The sequence below is a fragment of the Mustela lutreola genome, chromosome 8 (assembly GCF_030435805.1).
Source record: "Mustela lutreola isolate mMusLut2 chromosome 8, mMusLut2.pri, whole genome shotgun sequence".
Taxonomy (NCBI): domain Eukaryota; kingdom Metazoa; phylum Chordata; class Mammalia; order Carnivora; family Mustelidae; genus Mustela; species Mustela lutreola.
The window spans coordinates 75,906,978-75,931,722 of record NC_081297.1 but is presented as its reverse complement, the minus strand read 5'-3'; the positions used below and the strand labels follow the sequence as shown (position 1 = coordinate 75,931,722).

The following is a 24,745-nucleotide window of genomic DNA, read 5'->3' as shown; positions in this document are numbered from 1 at the left end:
CGGCTCATTTTTGGATTTTGTGGTGGAGTCTTTGACAGTTAGTAGGATCCACATCCCTTTTTTTGCCTACCAAGAGTTCAGTGTGCCATTCTCCCAACCCCTTCCTACCCTCCAGTCATGCAGCTCATGACTCAGTATTGTGGATGGGGTGATAAAGAAATAGGCCTCTTTGGCAACATTCCACAGAGGTGGGGAAACTGGACACTCACTCACATGCTCTCACTTTTCCCCAAGAGAGAAATCAGGAGTGGAGATCTCTCTTATCACTGAACTATGCTACCTTAGAAGTGGGATTATGCAGGCAAAGCCAAACTGTTCCTCTCAACCTCCCCAAAATACCCAAACTCATGTTTTCTTGCTCTAGCATCATGCTGGAACTACTCCACTTGAAAACTGAGCTTCCACAAAGGCTCTCTTATCTATGGATGGTTGTCAAAGATAGTATTCTTCAGCTGATCCTTGACTGCAGCCACGAGTGGATTTGAAAATGAATCAAGACAGCTGAACTGAGAAGTAGACCTTGTTTTCTTAGGCTGAACACAACTTACCCTGTATGAAAAGGCTCAAGTTATCAACACTAACCTGAAATTGGTATGTTGTACTTTCAATTAATTATAATGTTTAACTAAACTCCAAAGAAAATTCACTTACTAGTTTATATAAAGTGTGTGATTAAATTGTTCCCAAGCAACTATCTTTTTGTTATATGACTCAGCTAAGAAACAATCTGGAGACTTTCAGATAAAAATGGCAAATGAAAGCCATTTCTACCCCTCTTTTTCTTGAAACCAACTGAAAACTACAAAAAGAATGATCCACATATAGACTACTCAATTTTTGATATAATATAGAAAACATCTACACTTCCAGTACTCAATATAAGAAATAATATTCAGAGCAAATATTGAGAGGGCATGAAAACAACATGCCCTAGCAGATAATCAGGCTGCATTCAGGGTTCTCACAAGTTGGTGACACATGTGGAAGGCCACAAATGTGACTCATGGCTTGAAACTAAAGCAGCACAGAGTGCAGGCAAGGTAGACTAAGGAGAGCCATAAAATGACACCTTTGCAGGAAGCACTGCACCTACTTATTTCATTGAACAAAGGTAGACAGGTGACAGATCACCTCACAGAAGACAATGAAAGACAAAAATCTCCCTTGTAATCCAGCAGCTTCCTTGTCATCATAAGTAAAGACATATAGTCTGTGCAATATATGCAGCATAAAGTTTAAGAAGTGGTTTATGAACTGATTCCAATGTGCCTACTCCTAAGATACATCTCTCCATCTTTACTCCCTACAGTCTCCTGCAAAGATATGGCTCAAGTGATAACACAATTATATTCTTTCTTTTTGAATATTTTATTTATTTATTTATTTATCTGGGGGAGAGAGAGAGTGAGCAAGAGAGCACAAGCAGCAGGGACAGCAGAGGGAGAGGGAGAAGCAGGCTTCCCACTGAGCAGGGAGCCCTATGAAAGACTTGATTCCAATACCTTGGGGTCATGACCTGAGCTGAAGGCAGACATTTAACCAACTGAGCTACCCAGGCACCCCAAGACAGTTATTTTCAAATATGAGAAAAATGTAATATCTAGAATATGCATGGCTTCTTGAAAAACCACCCAGTGATGGAATTATACTGACAAACAGATGAATGAAGAAGTTATTGTAAAGGACTGGTGATGAATATAGAGTCTATTGAAATGTAAGACTAAAATTAACTGGAAAATGGTGACCGAGCAGAGTGTCCATAACTCTTGATATTATAAAACTTAAAATATAGGTAACAAAAATTGCAATGTAGAGTATGAAGATAAGAGCTGGTAAGAAGTTTATGAATGATGTTTTTTCTTATCTCAGAATGGACTGTAGGTGGACAATAAATTTTGTTTAAATCTTAAAAAAAAAAAACAAGTTGCAAGCTGATTAAATAAAGTGGTATTAGAAGAACCCATAGGACTAACCGTAAAAAAACACTTAAAATACAAATATAACACAAAAATATCCATTAAGATATGATTGTCAGTTGAATAAATGTTAATAAATTTACCCTGTTAAAGTATCTTGATTAAATTTAAACAAATGTTTTAAGAATGCATAATTAGGATATGTGTGTTAAACAAGTGGCTCAGGTTGAAAATAAATAGGCTAGAAAAAAATGAATAAGTTAAAAATATTAAAAAGATCAGGCATAAATAAATAATTAGTTTTCATGAATCCCATGATAAATATTAAGCAAATTTTAATTGAAGACTTAAAACATTAGGGATTCAAGAAAGACATTTTATAAATAAAGTACCACATTAAATAATAAAATTAAGTTGAATAGTTTTTGAAGGATCAGTGTACCACAGATATTTTCATGGAAAATGGCACTACACAACATAAAGAATAAATAATTGGAGCATATTTTTGGGCAAAGTTAGGTATAATAGAAGAAAAAAATGTAATTAATGGCTACAAAAATATAATTGTTCCTGAGAATCTAATAGAGACGTATAATATACATTTCCTTGAAAATAAAGAATGTCTTTCTATTTTATGTGCCAAAAGAATATTTGCTAAAAATTTAACACAAATAAAATTTAAATTTCATGATGTGGAAAAAGTGTAGACAAGTTCTCATTATTGTGCTAAACATACAGGTACTAAGAACAAGTACATAAACAAAATCTCATACCTCCTGAAAATTAAACAACATGGTAACTCTCCTCCATTTGTCTAAGGTAATACACAAAAATGAAAATTAAATTTGTAACATATCCAAAAAACATTTGCATCATAAATAACAACATTGTGTATCAGATACTTAAGAGTTCAGTTAGTTCAGGGCTCAGAGGAAAATTGATATTGTCAATTTTTTTCAAATCTATTTAGAAATTACATAAGCATTATACTTAAAATATTTTTTAATACTTTTAATATTTTATTTTTAAAAATTTAAAATATTTTCAATAGTAATATGTGAACTCCATAAAAATAGAGTTTTGTCTATTTGTTCAATGCTGTATTTCCAGCTGGTATATAAGGCCTAGTATATAGCTGTCAAGAGGAGATGGTAACGAGTGAGTAAATAAATGAATGAATAAACTATAAAATTAGAAATAAAATAAACTCAAGGAAAAAGAAGTTTGAGATAGGAATAGGAAACACTAAATCAGTAAACAGTCAAATAGAATTAAAAATATATTTCAAGGATCAATTATTAAAATTAAAGAAACAAAGATTATTAGTTAAATATCAAGAATAAAAAGGAGAAAACATGAATGCACCACACTAGATGTGAAATGGAGAAATAACCACAGAAACAATAAAATAAAGTTAATGTTGAATTTTATTTATTATTTATTCAATGGTTAAAATATATCATTGAATAAAGTCTGATGTACTAGTGCAGTGGAATATTATTCAGTTGTGAAAATGAACAAACCACTGATAAACACAATAAAACCTTTAAATTATGAAAAATATAAACAACACGATTTAAAAAAAATCAATATACTCTAAGAGGCAACACACAAAAGAAGCTATCCAAGTTGCCAATAAGCATATTAATATGTATTCAATGCTATTAAACAGGAAATATAAATTAAAAACAGATTTGATACAACTGTGTACGATAAGAATCAATACCATCAAAATAAAAACAAGTTCTCTTAAGGATATATCTTAACAAGAATTATTGGGCATGCAAACAGTTACACCCCAAAATACTATATACAATATTTATTAAACCTAAACAAATATCTAGCCTATAACCCAGTAATTGAACTTCAAGGAAATGAGTCTGTATGTCCACCAAAATATATATACAAGAATATTCAGAGCAACCTTATTCGTAATATCCAAAAACCTGGAAATAATTCAAGTGCCTATCTACAGTAAAAAAGATAAATAGAATTTATATAACAAAATGCAACAAAAAGAACAAACTACTGATACATGTAAAAATAAAGAAGGAAGATACAAAACAGTTAGACTGTATGGTATCCTTTCCATTAAGCTCATGAAGAGGTAAACTAAGTCTGAATAATTAATGTCTCTGGCAGATGAGTTCACTGGAAAAAAAGCATGAGCAAATGTCTGGGGTGCTGGCAATTGTTTGTATGTTTCCAACTGATTTTTTTTTAAGATTTTATTTATTTATTTGACAGACAGAGATCACAAGTAGGCAAAGAAGCAGGCAGAGAGAGAGGAGGAAACAGACTCTCTGCTGAGCAGAGAGCCTGATGTGGGGCTCAATCCAAGGACCCTGAGAACATGACCTGAGCAGAATGAAGGCAGCGGCTTTAACCCATTGAGCCACCCAGGCGCCCCTCCAACTGGTTTTATACACATGTTTATATATGTGAAAATTCATTAATCTGTAAACTTAAGATGGGGAGGGAGAGGAATTCATTATTTTAATTTTAATAGCTCTATTAAAGTATAATTCATATTCAGTAAACTTTTTATATTTAAAGATTATAATTTGATACGTTTTTGACATATATATAACCCATAATCATCACTGCATCCTAGATTACGAACGTATTTAATCATAGCCCAAACTTTTCTCATGTGCCTTTATACTTCTTCCTAATAGCCCTCTCTCCTGTATATCTCTCTCTTTTTTTTTTTCTCCTGTATATTTCCAGGCAACTAACAATCTAATTTTTGTCAGTGTAGATTAGTTTCCATGTTCTAGTATTTTATAAAATGTGATTATACGGTAATATCATTTCTAGCTTGACTTCTTTAACCCAGCATCATTATTTTGAGATTCATTCATGTTATTGCATATGCCAGTGGTTCATTATTTTTTTATTGCTAAGTAATATTCCATTACCACAGTTTTCATCATTAATCTGTTGATGCATTTTCAGCTTCAGGCTTTGGCAAATAAATCTGGAATGAAGATTCCTGTGTAAGTCTTTATATGGATACATGTTTTCATTTATCTTAGAGAAATACTTAGAAATGCAATGAGTGGATCATATAGTAGGTATATATTTAACTTTCTAAGGTATTACTAAACTGTTCATGCAGAGGTTGTGCCATTTTACATACCTATAAGTAGTGTGTGAGATTTCTAGTTCTTCCAAAGCTTGTCAACACACAGAACAATAAACCTTTTATTTATTTATTTATTAAGATTTTATTTATTTGTCAGAGAGAGAGAGGGAGAGAGAGCGAGCACAGGCAGACAGAATGGCAGGCAGAGACAGAGGAAGAAGCAGGCTCCCTGCCGAGCAAGGAGCTGGATGTGAGACTCCATCCCAGGATACTGGGATCATGACCTGAGCTGAAGGCAGCTGCTTAACCCACTGAGCCACCCAGGCGTCCCAACAATAAATCTTTTAATTTTAGCCATTCTACTAGGTATGTAGTGATACCATTGTGGTTTTAAATTTCGTTTCCTTAATAACTAATGATGCTGAGCATCTTTTCATGTACTTATTTGCTATTACTATACCTCCTTTGGTAAAACATCTGTTTGGTTTTTTATTGCTGAGTTTTGAGAATTCTTATATATTCTGGATTCAAGTTTTTTTAATTAGATATGTACTTTGCAAATATTTTCTCTCAGTTGTGAATTGTCTTCTTATCTTCTTATCTTTTAAAACGGATGTTTTTAATTTTAAAGAAGTCTGATTGTGGAGTACGCTGTTCTCAGATCTTCGAAATCTTTGCCTAACCCAAGGTCTCCTAGAGGTTGTCTCCTAGAAGTTTTATGTTTTGCATTTTTAGGTCTGTGATCTATTTTGTGTTAAATTTTCTATGTGGTGCTAAGTCTGGATCTAGATTACTTTTTTCATATGGATTTCTGGTTGTTCCAGTATCTTATGTTGAAAAATATAAACTTAAGATCTTTGAACTTTTCTTCATGCATGCTATATCTTGAACCAAAATTAAAAACAAGTAAATAGACAAATGAATGTGATGAAAGAAAAGTCATTTGTGGGGCACCTGGGTGACTCGATGGGTTGGGCTCCTACCTTTGGCTTGGGTCATGATCTCAGGGTCTTGGGATTGAGCCCTGCATTGGTCTCTCTGCTTTGTAGGGAGCCTGCTTCCCCTCCTCTCTCTGCCTGCATTTCTGCCTCCTTGTGATCTCTTTTCTGTCAAGTAAATAAATTAAAAAAAAAAAAATCTTTGGAAAAAAAAAGGCATTTGTAATTGTAAGCAGTAAACACTAGAAAATATGTAGAAATAAACTAAAAAATCTTATATATGTGGAAGAATTTTAAGGTTGTGTCAAAAGATATAAGAATTTAAAGAGTTAAATGTTGTAAACATTCAATTCCCCATAATCAAAATTTAAGTACAATATGGCTCTTATAAAAATCCCACTGTTATCATTTCTGTGTAGCAGTTCAGTCCACCTCTGGTTCATCCCTGGCCTTTTAGGTTTTTCAGCTAACATCCTTGTATTTTCTCTATTCGCTGTGCCCCAGAATCAGCAAATGTCCCAGAATAGGAGTGGCTGAGGAATTTTCTCACTCCAGAGCTTCCTCCCTCTCTGCAGTCTGCCATAATTCTTCATTGTCTCGGCAACTTTTCCATTGTCCTAAAAGGATGATTTCTGTATTTTATTTGACTTTTCTAATTTTTCTCAGAGGCAGCTTCTATCTGTCATGACCCTTTCTAATCAAAAAAACAGGAGTTCTGGTATAACTCTCTTCAAACAAACAAACAAAACCTATTAAGTGAAAGAGTTATTGATGCTTTCTGCAAAACAAAACAAAAACAGACAAACAAAAACCACAACCACCAAAACCCCTAAATTCTTAAATATATATTAAGTTTGTATGTAAAATGTACATGTCATTTTTTTTCACACTCTTAAGGGTTCAGGAGTATTAGGACTCTTATATACAACTGACACATTTTGGAGGGCAGCTCTGCATAAAATAACAGAAATCAACAAATGTACAAGTCCTTTGCTCATTAACTCTATTATTCAGAATTTATCCTAAAGAAACACTCACAGGTGTATCCAGAGGTACAAGATATTTATTGCAATATTTTTGTATTGGGGGGGAGAAAAAATGAAAGAAAGAAAAGTGGAACCTAGCTGCGCATAATAACAGAAGAGTTGTTTTAAAAAAAACACATTGTTACTTCCATAGAATGGTGGTAGGTATTTAGAGGAATATGTTGATGTGAATGTTCTGACATAAAAGAGCTTCAAAATCCATCATTAAATGTATAACAGGATATACTTATTTATTTATTTATTTATTTTGCATATACCAAAATGAGCCAGTTAAGAGTTATTACTTCTAGGGAATAAGACTGGAGATCAAGAGTAGGAAGAATAGTTTTTTTTTTTTTTTTATCATATGCCTTTGAACTATTTAAATGTTTATTTACCATCTCATTGTATTTGTTTATAAAGATTATTATTAAAAGATAAATTGATGTTTTTAAAAGCAGAAAGCTCTCTGATATATTATTAAACTAGATAACTGAAAAAATAAAATGAAAGGAGGAACACTGGGATAATTTTTAATTAAAAATTACTTATTACACGTGGTTCCTGGCTATCATTATCTGATTATTGAATTATGTTCCAACCAACTGCCTGTTCTGAACTTGATGTGCCTTTATTAGCACCTGACTACTAAAAAAAAAAAAAGGAAGTTTCTAAAAGAAGTAACTATAGAAGCATGCCTACCAACATCCCTGGGAATATTTGAGTAGGTAAAGAATTTCTGAAGCAGCTTGTGGGAGATCAGAAATCTGTCCAACAACTGGAAATGACATAAAATGCAAAAATCACTTGTTCAAAGGTTGTGGAAAACTACTGCACCAACTTATTTACTTTAGCCTATAATCTTATCCTACATATTTTCTATACACTTTTAGTCACAAAATATATGCAGATAAGGTTAGACATATCACTATAGTTTTCAAATTATTTTTGAATATAGATCATCTTATCAATGCCAAAATTTGAATTGTATGTACTTTGAAACAAAAGTTATACGTTACAGTGTTTTTTGCTTTGCTTATAGCTCTGATTTTTTTTTTTTCCTATGAATCCTAAATCATTTCCTTGGGTCTTTGGATAGCATAAACATAACAACATTAAAGCCTGATTGGATACATTCATTGCAAGCTTCCATGCTCTCTCAGCTTAAATTCAAGAGAGCGCTATTTGGTGTCAGAATAAAGAATATCATGCAAAAGGAACGCTGAGGAAGTAAGCGGAGGGATGGGTCAACTGGTGAGACCAGGAAGAGAAAAGACCGGAAATTTGATTAGAAGTAGACACTAATAGGCTGCCATGAATAATGCGGGGAGAAACAGGATATTACTTGAAAATTACCCTTAATATCAAATCTATATAAAGCACATTAGTGAACAAATAAGTATTAAATATATCCAGATTTATATTTGGTGTCTTTGAGGCGATTACATAGACTCCTATAATTTTACCTTTCTTTTTTCCTGTTTAAGTGTAAAAACCACATAAATATTAAATGCTAAGATCAAACCCCATTATCTATCAACCAGCTTAAACAATTATCAATATAATGGCAATTTTGTTTTATTTCTGTCTCTTAAAGCCTTGTTACTAGTATTTATTTGTTTTTATAGCTTTGTTGAGGTATAATTAGTATGAAATAAAATGTACTCATTTTAAGTTTTTTTTTGATGAATATATACAGTTGTGCAACCATTATGAAAATGTTGTTTTAAAATATTTTCATTATTCTCCCAAATTCCTTTGTACCTGTGTATAGTCAATCCCCAGACCTAAGAAAACACTGATCTGCTGTCTCTTCTACAGATTTACCTTTTCTGAACATTTTGTAGAAGTAAGATCATAAAATATGCAGCCCTTTGCATATCCCAATTCATTTTAACCTAATAGCTTTTAGCCTCTTTTACAGCATTACTTAAAACAATGGCACAATACAATATACCTTGGCCCTAACCAAGATATATGGCAGGGCAATGAGCCAAATATCTCATCAAGCTATCACTTTTCTATAAAATAGCGTTTAAATGCAAGAAAAGAAAAATAACATGGCAGAGAAAATGTAGCTCATGACAGAGCAAAAAGAGTTCAGAGTCCGGGTTCTCAGGATGATGATAGAGAGTAAGGATGGGAAAAGAAATATGGCCAGAATATTCTCGGGTTTTTCCTCTTACTACAAGATTTGAGATGATTTGTTCTGGTATAGATCAAAAGACTAACCCTGAATCAGCTGGATGAAATTCAAAGGCAGAGGGTAGTATGTAAACATGTGGCAAGAACAAGGCCAACATTTGCACTGTTTCTGGATGTGAGACAGGACAGTCCCATTATAAGAGCAGTCATTAGTTATTAGGACATACTAATTCAGTACCATTAGGATGGTTAGTATTCCAATCCTCTGCTTTTTCATTGGTTTTAGAACAGATACTATCCTCTAATGAAAAAGAGTCTGGATAGAACTTGAATAAGTATAAGCACTGTTGATTAGGAGCCTGAAAAACAGAATGAAGATGGGGGAGAGTAAATGAGATGATTAGAGGCAGTATTTAAAGATTTTTTTTAATGTGTTTCTACTGCTATTCATAAAGCCTGAATGAATGGACTACAAAGTATAGCAAGATTAGGCAATATGTTATCACAGCATATATCTGAATATTGAATTTATTTGGTATATTTATATGGTTTAAAATCCTTATAAGTAATGAACAAAACCCCATCAATTTAGTATCTTTTGAGAAGTAGATCTAGGTCATTGCCTATAAAAATGTTTCCAGCTTCTTCTTATATGTAGATTATAGAAAGATCTGAAACCCCAAGTTGACCTCTCAATCAGTGAGAGTCACTAATACCCAGTAGCAGGTATAGAACTAAATAGAAGTTGGGCCACATTAATATTCTCTTCCTAGTGAGTCTTACTGTCTACTGGATCTTGACAGCATGCCACAGAACATGAAGAAGCAAACAGGTTGGCTCTAGAGGTTCATCTGGACAACACTGAGAGGAAAATGTCACCAATTTTATATATTTCCTTTACTGCTGAAGACATGTACTCCTGGGGAATTTAAGAAATACTGCATTTATAGTGTTGTGGGTTTGCTTGTTTGTTTGTTTTTCTGTCAGTGGCCCTTTCTTGACTATCTCTTTAAATAAATGGACTATCAGTATGAATCATGACGGGTAACACTGAAGGATGCCAAAATATCTAGTCAATTCATCTAAAAATACAGTCATAGTGATTACCTAAATCCACATAGATAACATTTCCAGATGATTGACTGAATGATTGACTGAACTGGTTTTATCAATATAGACCAAAATATGAATGAGAGGGAAAAAAGGAAAAGAAAATGAGACTATGGTTGTTGTATCATCAGACACATCCGTTTTGATGCATGCATTAGGTTTATCCAAAGTCATTTTACACACCACCTTCTCTATAGCAACATTTGAATCTCTAAAGGCTACTTATCAAATAACCAAAAGAAATACACGCATATTTATTATGGATTCAGAAGTAAAAAGAGGTTAATCAAACACATGGAGAGTACATATGGGAGCCACAGATGCGATATTACTGTATTAAAAGGGAGCAATGTTTTCCTTATTTGTGGAAGTTTATGGAAACAGTTAAAGCACTTTTTTTTTTTTAAGATTTTTAATTTATTTATCAGAGAGGGGGGGGGGAGAGAGCGAGCACAGGCAGACAGAATGGCAGGCAGAGGCAGAGAGAAAAGCAGGCTCCCTGCTGAGCAAGGAGCCCGATGTGGGACTCGATCCCAGGATGGGATCATGACCTGAGCCGAAGGCAGCTGCTTAACCAACTGAGCCACCCAGGCGTCCCTAAAGCACTCTTATTAAGCTTTCCTATATAAGCTTGCAAGGTAGGGATATTTTCAATCCTTCAAAAAAAAAATCCTGATTAATTTATGCTCTGGAATTTTTCACATCTATTTATAGCATTTGACTTACATGTAACCAACAAATGCTAAATAGCCACTTCTGAAGTTTCAGGCTTGCTATATTTAGCACATAATAGTTGGGAATATAGTTTAAACTCTGAATTAATCCTTATCTAAACCGTACAATGCAAAATGATAATTTAGACAAACCTACTAAACACTCTAAATATCTTAATTCATCTGAGCCTTATAAGAACCCTAAGATTTAGATAGGACAAGGAGTAATATTTTTTATTCAGAGATGAACAGAATGTGGTAAGGGATGTTAAATAATTTATCTTTAATCACTCAGCCTAGTAGAAACTAAAAGTACTATTTTTTTCCAGACAATTTCTCTCTAATGTTCTCTTATGCTATATTGCCTCCATACAGATTTAGAAACTATGATTCAAAATCGTTAATAGAACAATGTTTAGATAGATAAATAGATGATAGATAGATATCTCCTGATATTTATATCAACTTAACATTTCTGCTTTGTCATTAATTAACTTACGAATGTTTATTTAGTAATTATAGAACATGAATTAGGTGTCAGGAACTATGGAAGATAATAGGGATAAAGAGATGAACAAAATATAATTTCCTTTTCACCACTGCCCATGGGTGTAATCAGACATGTGAAAGTAGATATGAGTGGGTGAATTAATGCTTGTGACTCTGGATTGTGAAGTGTTTTGTACACAATGTTCAAAATTTAAAATTCTATTCTTCACATAGCCGGAGCTACCAAAAATCTAGTTAAGCTTGGAGCCCAGCAAATCAGGACTCTTATTTCAGAATACAAAGCTGCCAGCGTTGTAGGGAATAGCTTGAAGAAAGAGGCGACTGGCGATGAGAAAAGAAGAGAACACTAAGGAAAGAAATCACTTGCTGTTGAACAGCATGGTAGCGGTGGTGGGAGGAGAGGAGAACTGGACTGGGAAATATTCCTACGTATAATTTTAGAAGTAGAGTTTGCAGGATTTGGTGACTTGTTTGATGTGCATGTGTGAAGGGAGGTTGCCTTAGAGATGATCTACCTTTTAGCAAGCCTGCTGTTTTAATTTCTCTGGTTCTCTGCATATTTTCTTAGGCAGAGTAGCTTATTTTTTTCAGTGCTTTCTTGCTCTTAATCATTGCATGTGTATTCAAGATTATCCAATTCCAAAGGATCCATCTGAGTTAATTTTATACTTTTCTTTAATACTAAGAAAAGTAGAAATTGGTATTAAAAATGAAAAAAATCATTATTTTTCTATCTTATTTAATTCGATTTGGGCACGTTGGGGATAGTTTTTAGTTATTTATTTTTCTAAATCTACTGCTCTGCTACATAAGTTGTTACTACTGTGGCACAGGTCAGAAATACTTCCTGCTTCCTGATTTTAATCTTTACAAAATTTTTCGTGTCAACGTAGAATAAAACCTTAAATCTGTAATAGGTACTCATTTTCACTATTGGCAATAATCTTTCCACCAGAATAATGACAAAAAAGCAACTTATCAAGGTTTTATGACCTTGAATTTGTTAACATGGTGAAGTATTTTGTCCTCAGCAAAGATAGGGCATGTATTACTGATCATCAGACATTCTGATGAAATCATTGGAACAATCATGGTTCTTAAAAATTATAAAAAAGATGAAATGTTAGAAAAATATGAGAATTTTTTGCTCATTTATTTCAGAAACCAAGTCCAACTGAGGCTTAATTATTGCCAGTCTAGAAAAATTGTGAGGAGGAAAAAAAGATCATTATCTTATTTTAACAATGTCTGTTTTTTTCCCTTTGTTTTCTAAGTATTCATATAGAGAACTTGTATTCAATTAAAAAGTTTGAGTTTACACTAGTAGATTACATAACTTTCCATTTACTATCAGTAAAAAGGCATTGACATACCATGTGTGCATTTCATTATGAGACACTATTTACCATCTTTGAATGTACCTGAATTTCACAAAATCTGCCAGTGTTGAGACATGGCCTCCCAGTTCTGTAGATTTAATGAATGCAGGGTGCAAACAGAACTAAAGAATGGAAGATGCAAATCTCATGACAAACATTAGGCATACCTTTCACAGCTATACATGAAATAAATGGATGTGGGAGGCAAGTGGCAGAGCAAATTCCAGTTTTCAACCTGAAATGGCAAAATGAAACACCATGAAAAGGACCTCCTTAAAATATATTTGAAGGACAGGTAGTAGGCAATTGAAAGAAAACTAGACAGCTTTTGTCTCAACAGACACATGGGATTATGGATGATTTTGCATAAAATATCATTTTTTTCCACTGCAATTGATTATGTGCATAGCCACAAAATCATGACATTTCAAACATATTGTTGATCATATGTGGATATTTTATCCTCCAGGGCAGATACATCTGTTTGTTTCCTTGACTTGGTGATTCAAGGTATGAGGAGAACATGGGAGAACAATGGTACTGTTCAACCATTACAGATTTTTCTAAAAATATCTAGGGATAATATATAGAATCTAGAAATGTCAACAAGGTCTGTTTCTGAAAAATGATGTTAAAGATATTATGGTGTAACAGAAATATATAGAAACAAAAAGTATTTTAAGCAGCGTATAACTTTTAGAACATGGTGGAGTAGTAGGGGGACCCATCTTTGGGAAATGCCACTAAAGGCAGTCCTAAGAGGAACGCATATAGCAATACAGGCTTCCTCAAGAAGCAAGAGAAGTCTCATTACACCTAAAATAGTTTGAAAAAGAACAGCAAATAAAGTCTAAATCCAGCAGGAAAGGGGAAATAATAAAGATTAGATCAGAATTAATGATATAGAAATTAAAAAAAGGTTGAACAGATCAATGAAACTAGGAGCTGATTCCTTGAAAGAATTAAGAAAATTGATAAAACCCTAATTAACAAAATTGATAAACCCCCAGACTTATCAAAAAGAAAACAGAAAGGACCCAAATAAACAAAATCATGAACGAAAGAGGAAAGATTACAACCAACACCGCAGAAATACAATTATAAGAGAATATTATGAACAATTTTATGCCAACAAAATGGGCAATTTGGAAAATATAGAAAAATTCCTAAAAACATAAACTACCAAAACTGGGAGACAGGAAGAACTGGAAAAGCTGAGCAGGCCCATAACCAGCAAAGAAATTGAATGACTAATCAAAAATTTCCCAAAAAATGAGTCTAGGTTTGGATGGGGAAATCTACCAAACATTTAAAGAATTAATACCTATTCTTCTGAAACTCTTAAAAAAAAAAAAAAAGAAATGGAAGGAAAACTTCCATACTTTGTATGAGACCAAAGACCGCACCAAAAAGGAGAATTACAGACTAATAACCCTAATGAACATAGATGCAAAAATTCTCACCAATGTACTAGTTAATGGGATCCAATAGTAAATTAAAAGAGTTTTTCACCATGACCAAATGGGATTTATTCCTGGGCTGCAAGGATGGTTCAGCATCTGTGAATCAATCAATGTGATACATGATACCGATAAAAGAAAGGAAAAGAACCACAGGATCCTCTCAAGAGATACATAAAAAGCATTTGACAAAATACCACATCCATTCTTGACTAAAACTCTCTGCAGTGTAGGGTAAAAAGGAACATACTTCAAATTCATAAAAGCATTATATGAAAAACTCACAGCAAATATCATCACACAGCCTATAGAAGGGAGAAGATATTTGTAAATGACATATTAGATAAATGGCTAGTATCCATAACCTATAAAAATTCATTGAACTCAACACTCCAAAAACAAAAAAATTCATCAAGAAATGGGCAGAAGACATGAATAGACATTTCTCCAAAGAAGATACACAAATAGCCAACAGACACACGAGAAAATACTCAACATCACTCAGCATCAGGGAGATACAAATGAAAACCGTGATGAAATACTACCTCACATGGGTCAGAATGCCTAAAATTAATAGCACAGGAAACAGCAAATGTTGGCAAGGATGCAGAGAAAGAGGAACCCTCTTACACCATTGGTGGGAATGCAACTGGCATAGTCACTCCAGAAAACAGTATGGAGATTCCTCGAAAAGTTAAAAGTAAAACTACCCTATGACCCAGCAATTGCACTACTAGGTATTTACCCAAAGGATACAAAACTAGTGATTCAAAGGAGCACATGCACTCCAATGTTTGTAACAGCAAAGTCTACAATATCTAAACTGTGGAAAGAGCCAAGATGGCCATTGATAAGTGAATGGATAAAGAACATGTGAGATATACATATAAATATATGTACTTAAATATTTCATAGAATATTACTCAGCCATCAAAAATAATGATATCTTGCCATTGTCAACAATGTGGTATAAACTAGAGTATATTATACTAAGCAAAATAAGTAGTCAGAGAAAGACAAATACCATATGATTTCACTTATATGTGGAATTTAAGAAACAAAACTGATGAACTTAGGGAAAAGGAAAGAAAAATAAGATAGAAACAGAGAGGGAGAAAAACTATAAGGGACTCTTAACTAGAGAACAAACTGAGCATTGCTGGAGGAGAGGTGGGTGGGGGGACAAGGTAAAAGGGTGATGGACATTATTATTCATTTTTTAACCTTCCTTAAATTAATTAATGTGATTACATCTCATTTGGTAAAAATTTGCTACCTCTTCTTGCATTACATTCTTAATTTATTTATATCTTAATTTATTAATTTATATCTTAATTTCTTATAAGAGTAGAAACTACCCAGAAACTGGGTGCATGATAACATCTTTATATCCCAACACTAAGCTCAATCTCTAACAAAAAATAGGCGGTCAAATAATGTGTTGAGTGAATGAATGAATGAATGAATGGATTCTGACCTCTAAACTTGCAAGAAAAATCCAGTTTTAGTTTCAACATAGGATATTTTATCTCTCCACATCTAAAATATTGAGTCACACCGATTAAGCCATGAAGTTAAAGGAGGCAAATGATTCCTCTCCTTTTCCTCTCTCTCCTCCTCTTCCTCACCCTCTGCTCCACCTTCCTCCTTTCCTTTTTCCATCCTTCCTTCCCTCTGCATGTTTTTGTTAGCATGTACTATGTTCCAGGCACTAAAAATACTGCTTAGGATTTTTCTAGAACAACATTATTATTTTAGCTCTAAAACAACAGATTTGCTATAGTCAGAAAAATTTGATGGCCCTTATAAAACTCATCTCATGGTGGCATCAAGTTTAGATACTGTCCATCCTCTAAACAAGGGGTGTTCTTCTGTCTCCGTTGAGTTTCTTGGAAAATTTGGAATGCTTCACATGTAAAATGTGCATATAAAATAAATTATCGGGTATTTTGGAATCATAAGGCTTGTAAAAATCATTAAGTAAATGTTTAATGGATGAGTCTAACATATTCCCCTGGCTGCAATGAGGAATACATTTATAAAGCATAAGCAATCTGCCTTATAAAAACAGTCTATGGATGGGGGAAGGGAAGGAAAAATAAAATAGGATAAAAATAGAGAGGGAGGCAAACCATAAGAGGCTCAACTACAGAGAACAAACTGAGGGTTGCTGGAGTTGGAGGGAGATGGGGTAATTGGGTCATGGGCATTAAGGAGAGCACATGATGTGATGAGCACTTGGTGTTATATGCAAATGATGAATCACTAAATTCTAACCCTGAAACGAACACCATATGTTAACTAGCTTGAATTTAATAAAACAAAAATAAACAAATAGTTTTATTTTGAAAATGTTGTATTTTACAATCATTGTCATTAATTTTTATGATTATGAATAGCTTGAGATCTAGTCTAAGTTATGGACTATCTCCTCTGGAAAATGCAAGAATTAAAACATTTTAAAAATACAGTTGTGGTGGGCTCATTTTAAAAAATTCATTACATTCATTTGCCCAAATTCCAGTTGCATAAAGAAGATATTTGGGTCTTGTTTTCTTCCAACAAACCATTTTACTTGTTATTGGAGTATAGTGACATTTCTACAATCATTTAACATGAATTGATCAATTAATGGAATTCCTTATTTTCTTGTGTTATTTGTATTTAACTTGCAAGTGTTTTTTAATTAAAGAAAAGAAAGGTTTAAGTGAGAATTGCTATCAGACATAGGAAACTATCCTGGGCACCTTGAAGAAAAGATTCTAAGTGTATGCAAAATATTAATAATAAGTAATAAATATTCTCTGTATAGTAATTCTAATGTCCTTTTGACTAATTTCATGCACATATATCAAAGGAAAGATAAAAAAATTTGTTGAGATTTTTCTCTCTCCTGCTCTTTGAGACTAGTATGATTTTCTTCAAAGTTGGAAATTAATTACTTCTTCAAAAATATAACAGTGAGAGGTACATCTTCAAAGGAGATCATTAGATTTGCACTATAGAAAACAAATTTGAGATGCTTGTTCAAATATGATTATTATCTTCAGTTGGAGGAATTTGTTATATATAAAATGCTAAATTAAAATATATAGTTTTCTGATAAAGAGTAGAGTTATACATATATATTTATAACACGCATCCAAATGCTGAACAGTCCATGGTAATTTAATGGGGTACCACAAGTTAAATTCTGTGTTTATTGTGGTATTGATATGTTAATAATTAAGAATATTTCTCTGTTTAATTTATTTGCCTTTTGAATCAATTGCATCAACTAAGGCTTGATGTTGCTTAGCTACAATGTTTTCTTTTCTTATATTTTTATTTATTTTTTAAAATTTCTTTTCAGTGTTCCAGAATTCATTGTTTTCTACAAAAGTAATTCTAAATAAGTTTCTAAATTGTGCTCACGGATTAGTTCCAAATCTGTATTTTGAAGGTTTATTGCACTTTTCCAAATCAGATGAAAATTTCAGGTATTTCATGTAAGCACTTACATTTCCATTTAAGATTTTTTAGACGAATCACTTATAAATATATTATCTTTATTAGTTATATAGGAAAATTATAATTGTGCAGAGAAAACTAACAATTTTTACTAATACCATGAATAATTACATAGTAGATACTAGAAAATGTCTTGAGTGAATGGCTCATACCATGAATAAAATTGATAATAAAAATTCTTTGCATTATACATCAAAAACAACAATACTACCTATAGTAGTGATTGTCCTCAGTGTGACTTACAGAAACAATTTGGGTAGAATTGAATCATTTCATGACTGTAATTCCCCAGTGGCTAAATTGGAAAAAATTCTTTTTGTTGTTGTTCCTAGTATTTTTCAGTCTCCAAACTTGGTACAGATGATATTAAAATAAATAACTCAGGGACACCTGGGTGGCTTAGTTGGCTGTGTTTGCCTTCAGCTCAGGTCATGATCTCAGGGTCCTGGGATCAAGTTCTGTATCAGGCTTCTTGCTTAGTGGGAAGTCTGCTGCTCCCCCTGCTTGTGCTTTCTCTCTGAGATAAATAATTAAAATCTTTCAAATAAATAAATAAATAAGTCAGTCATTGTTGACTTTTTTAAAGATTTTGAAGGGAAACAAATATGTTAACAAATGTATTTAATATAATATGAAATGGACAATAATTTAAAATTGGGGAAAATAATAAAGTCATATAGAGAAGGTAATATCTAGGGGAAATAAGGAAAACTTCACAGAAGAACTATTTGAATAACTTTTATTTAACACCATTAAGTAATACATAGGTACTGCAGGAAATTTGGAAATGTTAGAAAATGTAGGTAAGAAAAGAAAAACACAGTATTTATCATTCAGTGATAACCATGATTAATATTTGTTATATGTACATGTTTTTGTTGTATTGTTTTATTTCCATTAAATCACTTACATTTGCCATATCCTAAAATGATACTTGTGAGTCAGACTTTTACTGGATGAAGTTTTTCATCATTTTTATGTGCAATAATTTATTTAATGAATACATTATATTGGGTCACATGTATTATTTCTTCTTGTTGTATTATTATTATTTTTGGACACTTATCTGATTTTTTCACATAAAATCCCAAAAGTAAAATTGCTCAGTCAAAGAGCGTACATATTTTAAAATCTTGATTATGTAGTTACCTTCATTGTTTATGTTCCACAAATGTGGAATATCTTTACTAAAACAGTATCTTTCTTTTTTGTTGTTATTTTTAGAAGGAAAATAGAAATCTCGTACTAATTTAAATTTACAGGTTTATTGACTTAAAATTAAATGACCATGGTCATTTGTAAAAAAAAAAATATGGTTTATTATTTATTAATTTTTACCCATTTTATTAATTTATTATATATTCAAGGATGTTACTGAGTGCCAAATAATTGCCTGTATTTGAGCTAATTGTAATAATTCAATGGAGATCAAGAGAGACATATTACTTGCCTCCACAAAGCTTAAACTTTAATGAAGAAAATACAAAGTAGCTTATATGTTGTGATATGTGGTGTGAGAAGATTATTCTAAACCATGATACAGATGCTGGGCTTTATCCTAATGGCAGCTTATTTCACAGACTTTGGAAACCATGAACCATGCTAAGAGTTTATTTTGGTTTCGATCCAATACATATTAAAATTATAACCTCCATTTTACAGATGATAAATGTGATATTGAATTGTAGGTTCTGTGAAATAGTCAATAAGTTGGATTGCACACTTGGAACGAGTTTATAATTCAACAATATATTTTGTGGTAAGAGCTTTTGATTTTGAAGTAATTAGTATGTATTACCAATGGATTATGAAAGTTTGAGAAAGTGCCAGGATAAGTATATTGTTTGGGGGGGGAAAGAGCAAATACAATCAAATAGTAACATATACATACACACACCCCTTTCACACATTCACACACACTCCAGAGAGCTAAGTATTTCCAGAATACCCAGCTTGTAACAGTTGAGTGCCCCCTATCTTGATGTGTCTTTAACTTTTTATAAAAAACATAAAAAAGCAGTTTGTAGTCCAACAAACCAAAGTAATTTATTTCATTTCAAGCTTATTTTCTTGTCTTCTTTATAATCACTGATAATAGCATCATCTTCCCATGAGCCACATAAAATGTGCTGATGTATAATTTTGTTATTCAATTTTAGTTGTATTTCAGTGCTTCTTACCAAGAATCTAAAAGAGCACTTGTTTAAGCTCAGAAGAGATTAGACAAAATATGTTGCAGGAAGAGGGAGGAGTCAAGATGGCGGAGAAGTAGCAGGCTGAGACTACTTCAGCTAGCAGGAGATCAGCTAGATAGCTTATCTAAAGATTGCAAACACCTACAAATCCATTGACAGATGGAAGAGGGAGGAGTCAAGATGGCGGAGAAGTAGCAGGCTGAGACTACTTCAGCTAGCAGGAGATCAGCTAGATAGCTTATCTAAAGATTGCAAACACCTACAAATCCATTGACAGATGGAAGAGAAGAAGAACAGCAATTCTAGAAACAGAAAATCAACCACTTTCTGAAAGGTAGGACTGGCAGAGAAGTAAATCCAAAGTGACAGGAAGATAGACCCCGGGTGGAGGGGCCAACTCCGGGCAAGCGGAGGAGCAACGGAGCACAAAATCAGGACTTTTAAAAGTCTGTGCCGCTGAGGGACATCGCTCCAGAGGCTAAACCGGGGTGAAACCCACGTGGGGTCAGCGTGGCCTCAGGTCCCGCAGGGTCCAGAAGGATTGGGAGTGTCTGAGTGTCGCAGAGCTTACAGGTATTAGAACGGGGAAGCCGGCTACAGAGACAGAGCCGACAGTGAGCTCACAGCTCCAGGTTACCTTGAACCGGTTGCAGGCTCGGTGAGCTCGGAGCGCGGCCAAAGGTCAGGCAGACAGGAGTTACTGGGCGCTGTTCTCTGAGGGCGCACTGAGGAGTGGGGCCCCGGGCTCTCGGCTCTTCTGGGCCAGAGACCAGGAGGCTGCTATTTGTATTCCCGTCCTCTGGAACTCTACGAAAAGCGCTCAGGGAACAAAAGCTCCTGAAATCAAACCCGAGCGGATTACTCAGCCTGGCCCCTGATAAGGGCAGTGCAATTCCGCCTGGGGCAAAGACACTTAAGAATCACTACAACAGGCCCCTCCCCCAGAAGATCAACAAGAAATCTTGCCAAGACCAAGTTCACTTACCAAGGAGTGCAGTTTCAATACCAAGGAGAGCAGCAGAATTCCAGAGGAGGAGAAAGCAAAGCACGGAACTCATGGCTTTTCCCCTGTGATTTTTTTTAGTCTTGCAGTTAATTTAATTTTTTTTCTTTTTCATTTTTTTTCTCTTCTTCTGCTAAAATTTTTTTAACTTTTACCCTTTTCTTTTTTAACATTTTTTAACTAGTTTATCTAATATATATATTTTTTCTTTTTTATACTTTTCTTTATTCGTTTTCTTTTTTAATTCTTTTCTTTCTTTCTTTCTTTCTGAACCTCTTTTTATCCACTTTCTCCCCCCTCACGATTTGGGATCTCTTCTGATTTGGTTAAAGCATATTTTCCTGGGGTTGTTGCCACCCTTTTAGTATTTTACTTGCTCCTTCATATACTCTTATCTGGACAAAATGATAAGGTGGAAAAATTCACCACCAAAAAAAAGAACAAGAGGCAGTACCGAAGGCTAGGGACCTAATCAATACAGACATTGGTAATATGTCAGATCTAGAGTTCAGAATTACGATTCTCAAGGTTCTAGCCGGGCTCGAAAAAGGCATGGAAGATATTAGAGAAACCCTCTCGGGAGATATAAAAGCCCTTTCTGGAGAAATAAAAGAACTAAAATCTAACCAAGTTGAAATCAAAAAAGCTATTAATGAGGTGCAACCAAAAATGGAGGCTCTCACTGCTAGGATAAATGAGGCAGAAGAAAGAATTAGTGATATAGAAGACCAAATGACAGAGAATAAAGAAGCTGAGCAAAAGACTCTCAATCTCACAAAACAAACTGAGGGTTGCTGGGGGGAGGGGGCCTGGGAGAAGGGGGTGGGGTTATTGACATTGGGGTGGTTATGTGTTATGGTGAGTGCTGTGAAGTGTGTAAACCTGGCGATTCACAGACCTGTACCCTGGGGGATAAAAATATATGTCTATAAAAAAATAAAAAATTCAAAAAAATATATGTTGCAGAAAAAACAATTTTTTTTCCCTAAGAGATTTGGATGAGACCAGGAATTTCCAAATTTCTGATACCTTTCTGATATACACTCTCTCTGGTTCCTCTAAATTTAAACAAACAAAAAAATATACACTTAAAGTCCAGAAGGCCCAGAAGCTATAGATTTGGGCATTATTTCTGTAAAACTACACCATCACGAACAAAAAAAATGAATAGAGGGAATAGAGGGAAGGAAAGAAACTCTTGCAGCGATGGGCTAAGGGTCTGGGTGTTGCTGCAGGATATAACCCTTCAACTCCATCCCCACAGACCAAAGTCACCCCAGTGTCAATGTTCCTCACTTTACCCCTAACTGACCATAGGGAGAACTTCTGCAATAGTTTTATGGATTTCGTTTTCAGTTTTGTTACAACTTTCCTGAGGATCAAGAAACTGCATCAGTCTTAATAGTACAATTTGATGACACGCATACACGCCTGTGACACTATCACCGCAGTCGAGAGCAGATATTTCACCAAGTCTCAAAAGTTTACTCGTGATTTTAAAATAATTGCTTCATTTCCACACCATCCAGTCTTCATACTCTACAATTTTATTTTGCAAATATGTGGATTTTAATTTAGACTTCTCCATCTTTCATGTTAGTGTCTGATGCTGTGTTATCCCTTTTAAACTCCCCAAATTCGCTTAAATGTCACATCCCTTTTTCCATCCTGTATCATGCTTATGGGTTTGGAGTGCTTATTGAGGGAGTACAGGTCTTTAATGCCACTTAAGTGGAGTTGCTTATTCTTTTGCAGGCAGTTTTTCTTCCTTTGTTTTTCTTTTCTTTTCTTTTTTTTTTTTTTTTTTTGTTTAATTTTTTTTGCTGTTGGATTGCTTTAAAGATTTTTTCGTGTCGGTTTCTCTGACAATTTTTAATCAAGGTATTTGTTTGTATTTGCTATTGAGTTGTGTAAGTTCCTTATATATTTAGGATATTAACTTTTATCAGACATATGGCTTACAGATATTTTCTCCCATTCTGTAGGTTGTCTTTCACTTTATTATCTCCTTCTAGTTTGAAGTAATCCCTCTTGTTTATTTTTGCTTTTTTTGCTGTGCTTTTGGTGTCATAATCAAAAATTGCCAAAACCAATGTCAAGGAGATTCCCCCACCCCTACGTTTTCTTCTAGGAGTTTTACAGATTTACTTGTGTTTAAGTCTTTATTTCATTGTGAGTTGAATTTTATGTGTGGTATGAAATAAGGGTCCAATTTTATTCTTTTGCATGTTCATATGCAGTTTTCCTAAAACCAAATTGAAGAGACTATTCTTTCCCCCTTTGTCTTCTTGGTGCCTCTGTCAAAGATTAGTTGACCACACATGTGTGAGTTATTTATAGACTTTCTGTTCTGTTCCAATGGTCTGTATGTCTATTTTTACATGAGTACTATACTGTTCTGATTACTATAATTTTTTAATACAGTTAGAAATCAGGAAATTGGATGCCTCCAGCTTTGTTCTTGTTTGAGGGTGCTTTCGTTATTCAGGGTCTTTTGTGACTCATATGAACTGTAGGATTGTTTTTTGTTTCTGTGATAAATGTCATTGGATTTTTTTTCTTTTTTTTAATTAAATTTAATTATTTTGTGTGTGTGTGTGTGTGTGTGTGTGTTCCAAAATTCATTGTTTATGCACCACACCCAGTGCTCCATGCAATATGTGCCCTCCTTAATACCCACTACCAGGCTCACCCAAACCCCAACACCCCTCCCCTCCAAATCCCTCAGTTTGTCTGTAGGTCACTTTAGTTAAGACTTTCTTAATTTTAATATACTCAAATTTATATTTTCCTTTGGGTTTATGGTAGGTTTTTTGTATTACATAATAAATGCTTTCTTTGAATTTGTGATTATAAAATCCTATATTATTTTCTAAAAATTTTGTAATTTTTTCATTCATATTCTGGTTATTTAAGCATCTAAAAGTTATTTTCGATGATGGTATGGTTTTGTTCTTTTTCATATAGATAGGTGAATTTTCTATCATTTATTTAAAAGATAGTTATTTTCCTATTGATTAATAAGAACAAATGTATCAGATATGAAATATTCATATAGGTGTGATTTTTCTTTTCCTGGAGAAAGACTTTTTCATTAGTTTAGTTTTCTATTCTTTCATCAAAGCAGTCATAACTATTATTTGTATATATCTGGCAATTCAACTCACTCAATTTTTTTTATTAACTTGCATAGCTTCCTTGTCTCTTAAGAACAAGTTAATTTTTTAGCTCTTAAATTAAAATTTTAGTAAAGTAACCAAAACACATATTTTGGTTACTTCTCAATAAATTATCACAAGTGGACACCTATCAAATACTTCCTAAGGTCAAAGAACAAACTATTTCGAGGACTCAATGCATCTGAAAATAGTACTATTTCCACACTGTTTCCAATACTCAACACCCATCTCCCCATAAACCTTCTCACACTTCTATCTCTCCCATTACTAGGCACCCGATCTCTCAATCTATTGTTAAGTTTTACTAGGCAAAAGCAGGATTATGCAATATCTAATAGTTTGTATACATTTTTTCTTTCAGTATTATGTTCATGTGTTCTATTCCTGTTGCTACTAGCCACTGTTATTTATTTTGTTATGTAATATTTCATTGTATGAATAAGACACAATTTATTACATATTCTAGTGTTGATATACATGCATGTAGTTTTCAATTTTTCCTGTACTGTGTTTGGACATTTTTGTATTTGTCATTTGGTATACATGTTTATGAAGGTTAATTTTATGTGCTAAC

The 24,745-nt window shown here is 33.6% G+C and overlaps 1 long non-coding RNA gene across 1 annotated transcript; it reads right to left on the bottom strand.

Moving 5' to 3' along the window:
- Positions 1–5,940: 5,940 nt before the first annotated feature.
- Positions 5,941–20,832, bottom strand: LOC131838885 (uncharacterized). The gene is made up of 3 exons (XR_009356732.1): positions 20,627–20,832; positions 12,992–13,059; positions 5,941–6,559 (listed from the first exon to the last, which is right to left on the bottom strand). It is a non-coding gene; the product is annotated as an uncharacterized LOC131838885 (long non-coding RNA).
- Between the last annotated feature and the right edge of the window lie 3,913 nt (positions 20,833–24,745).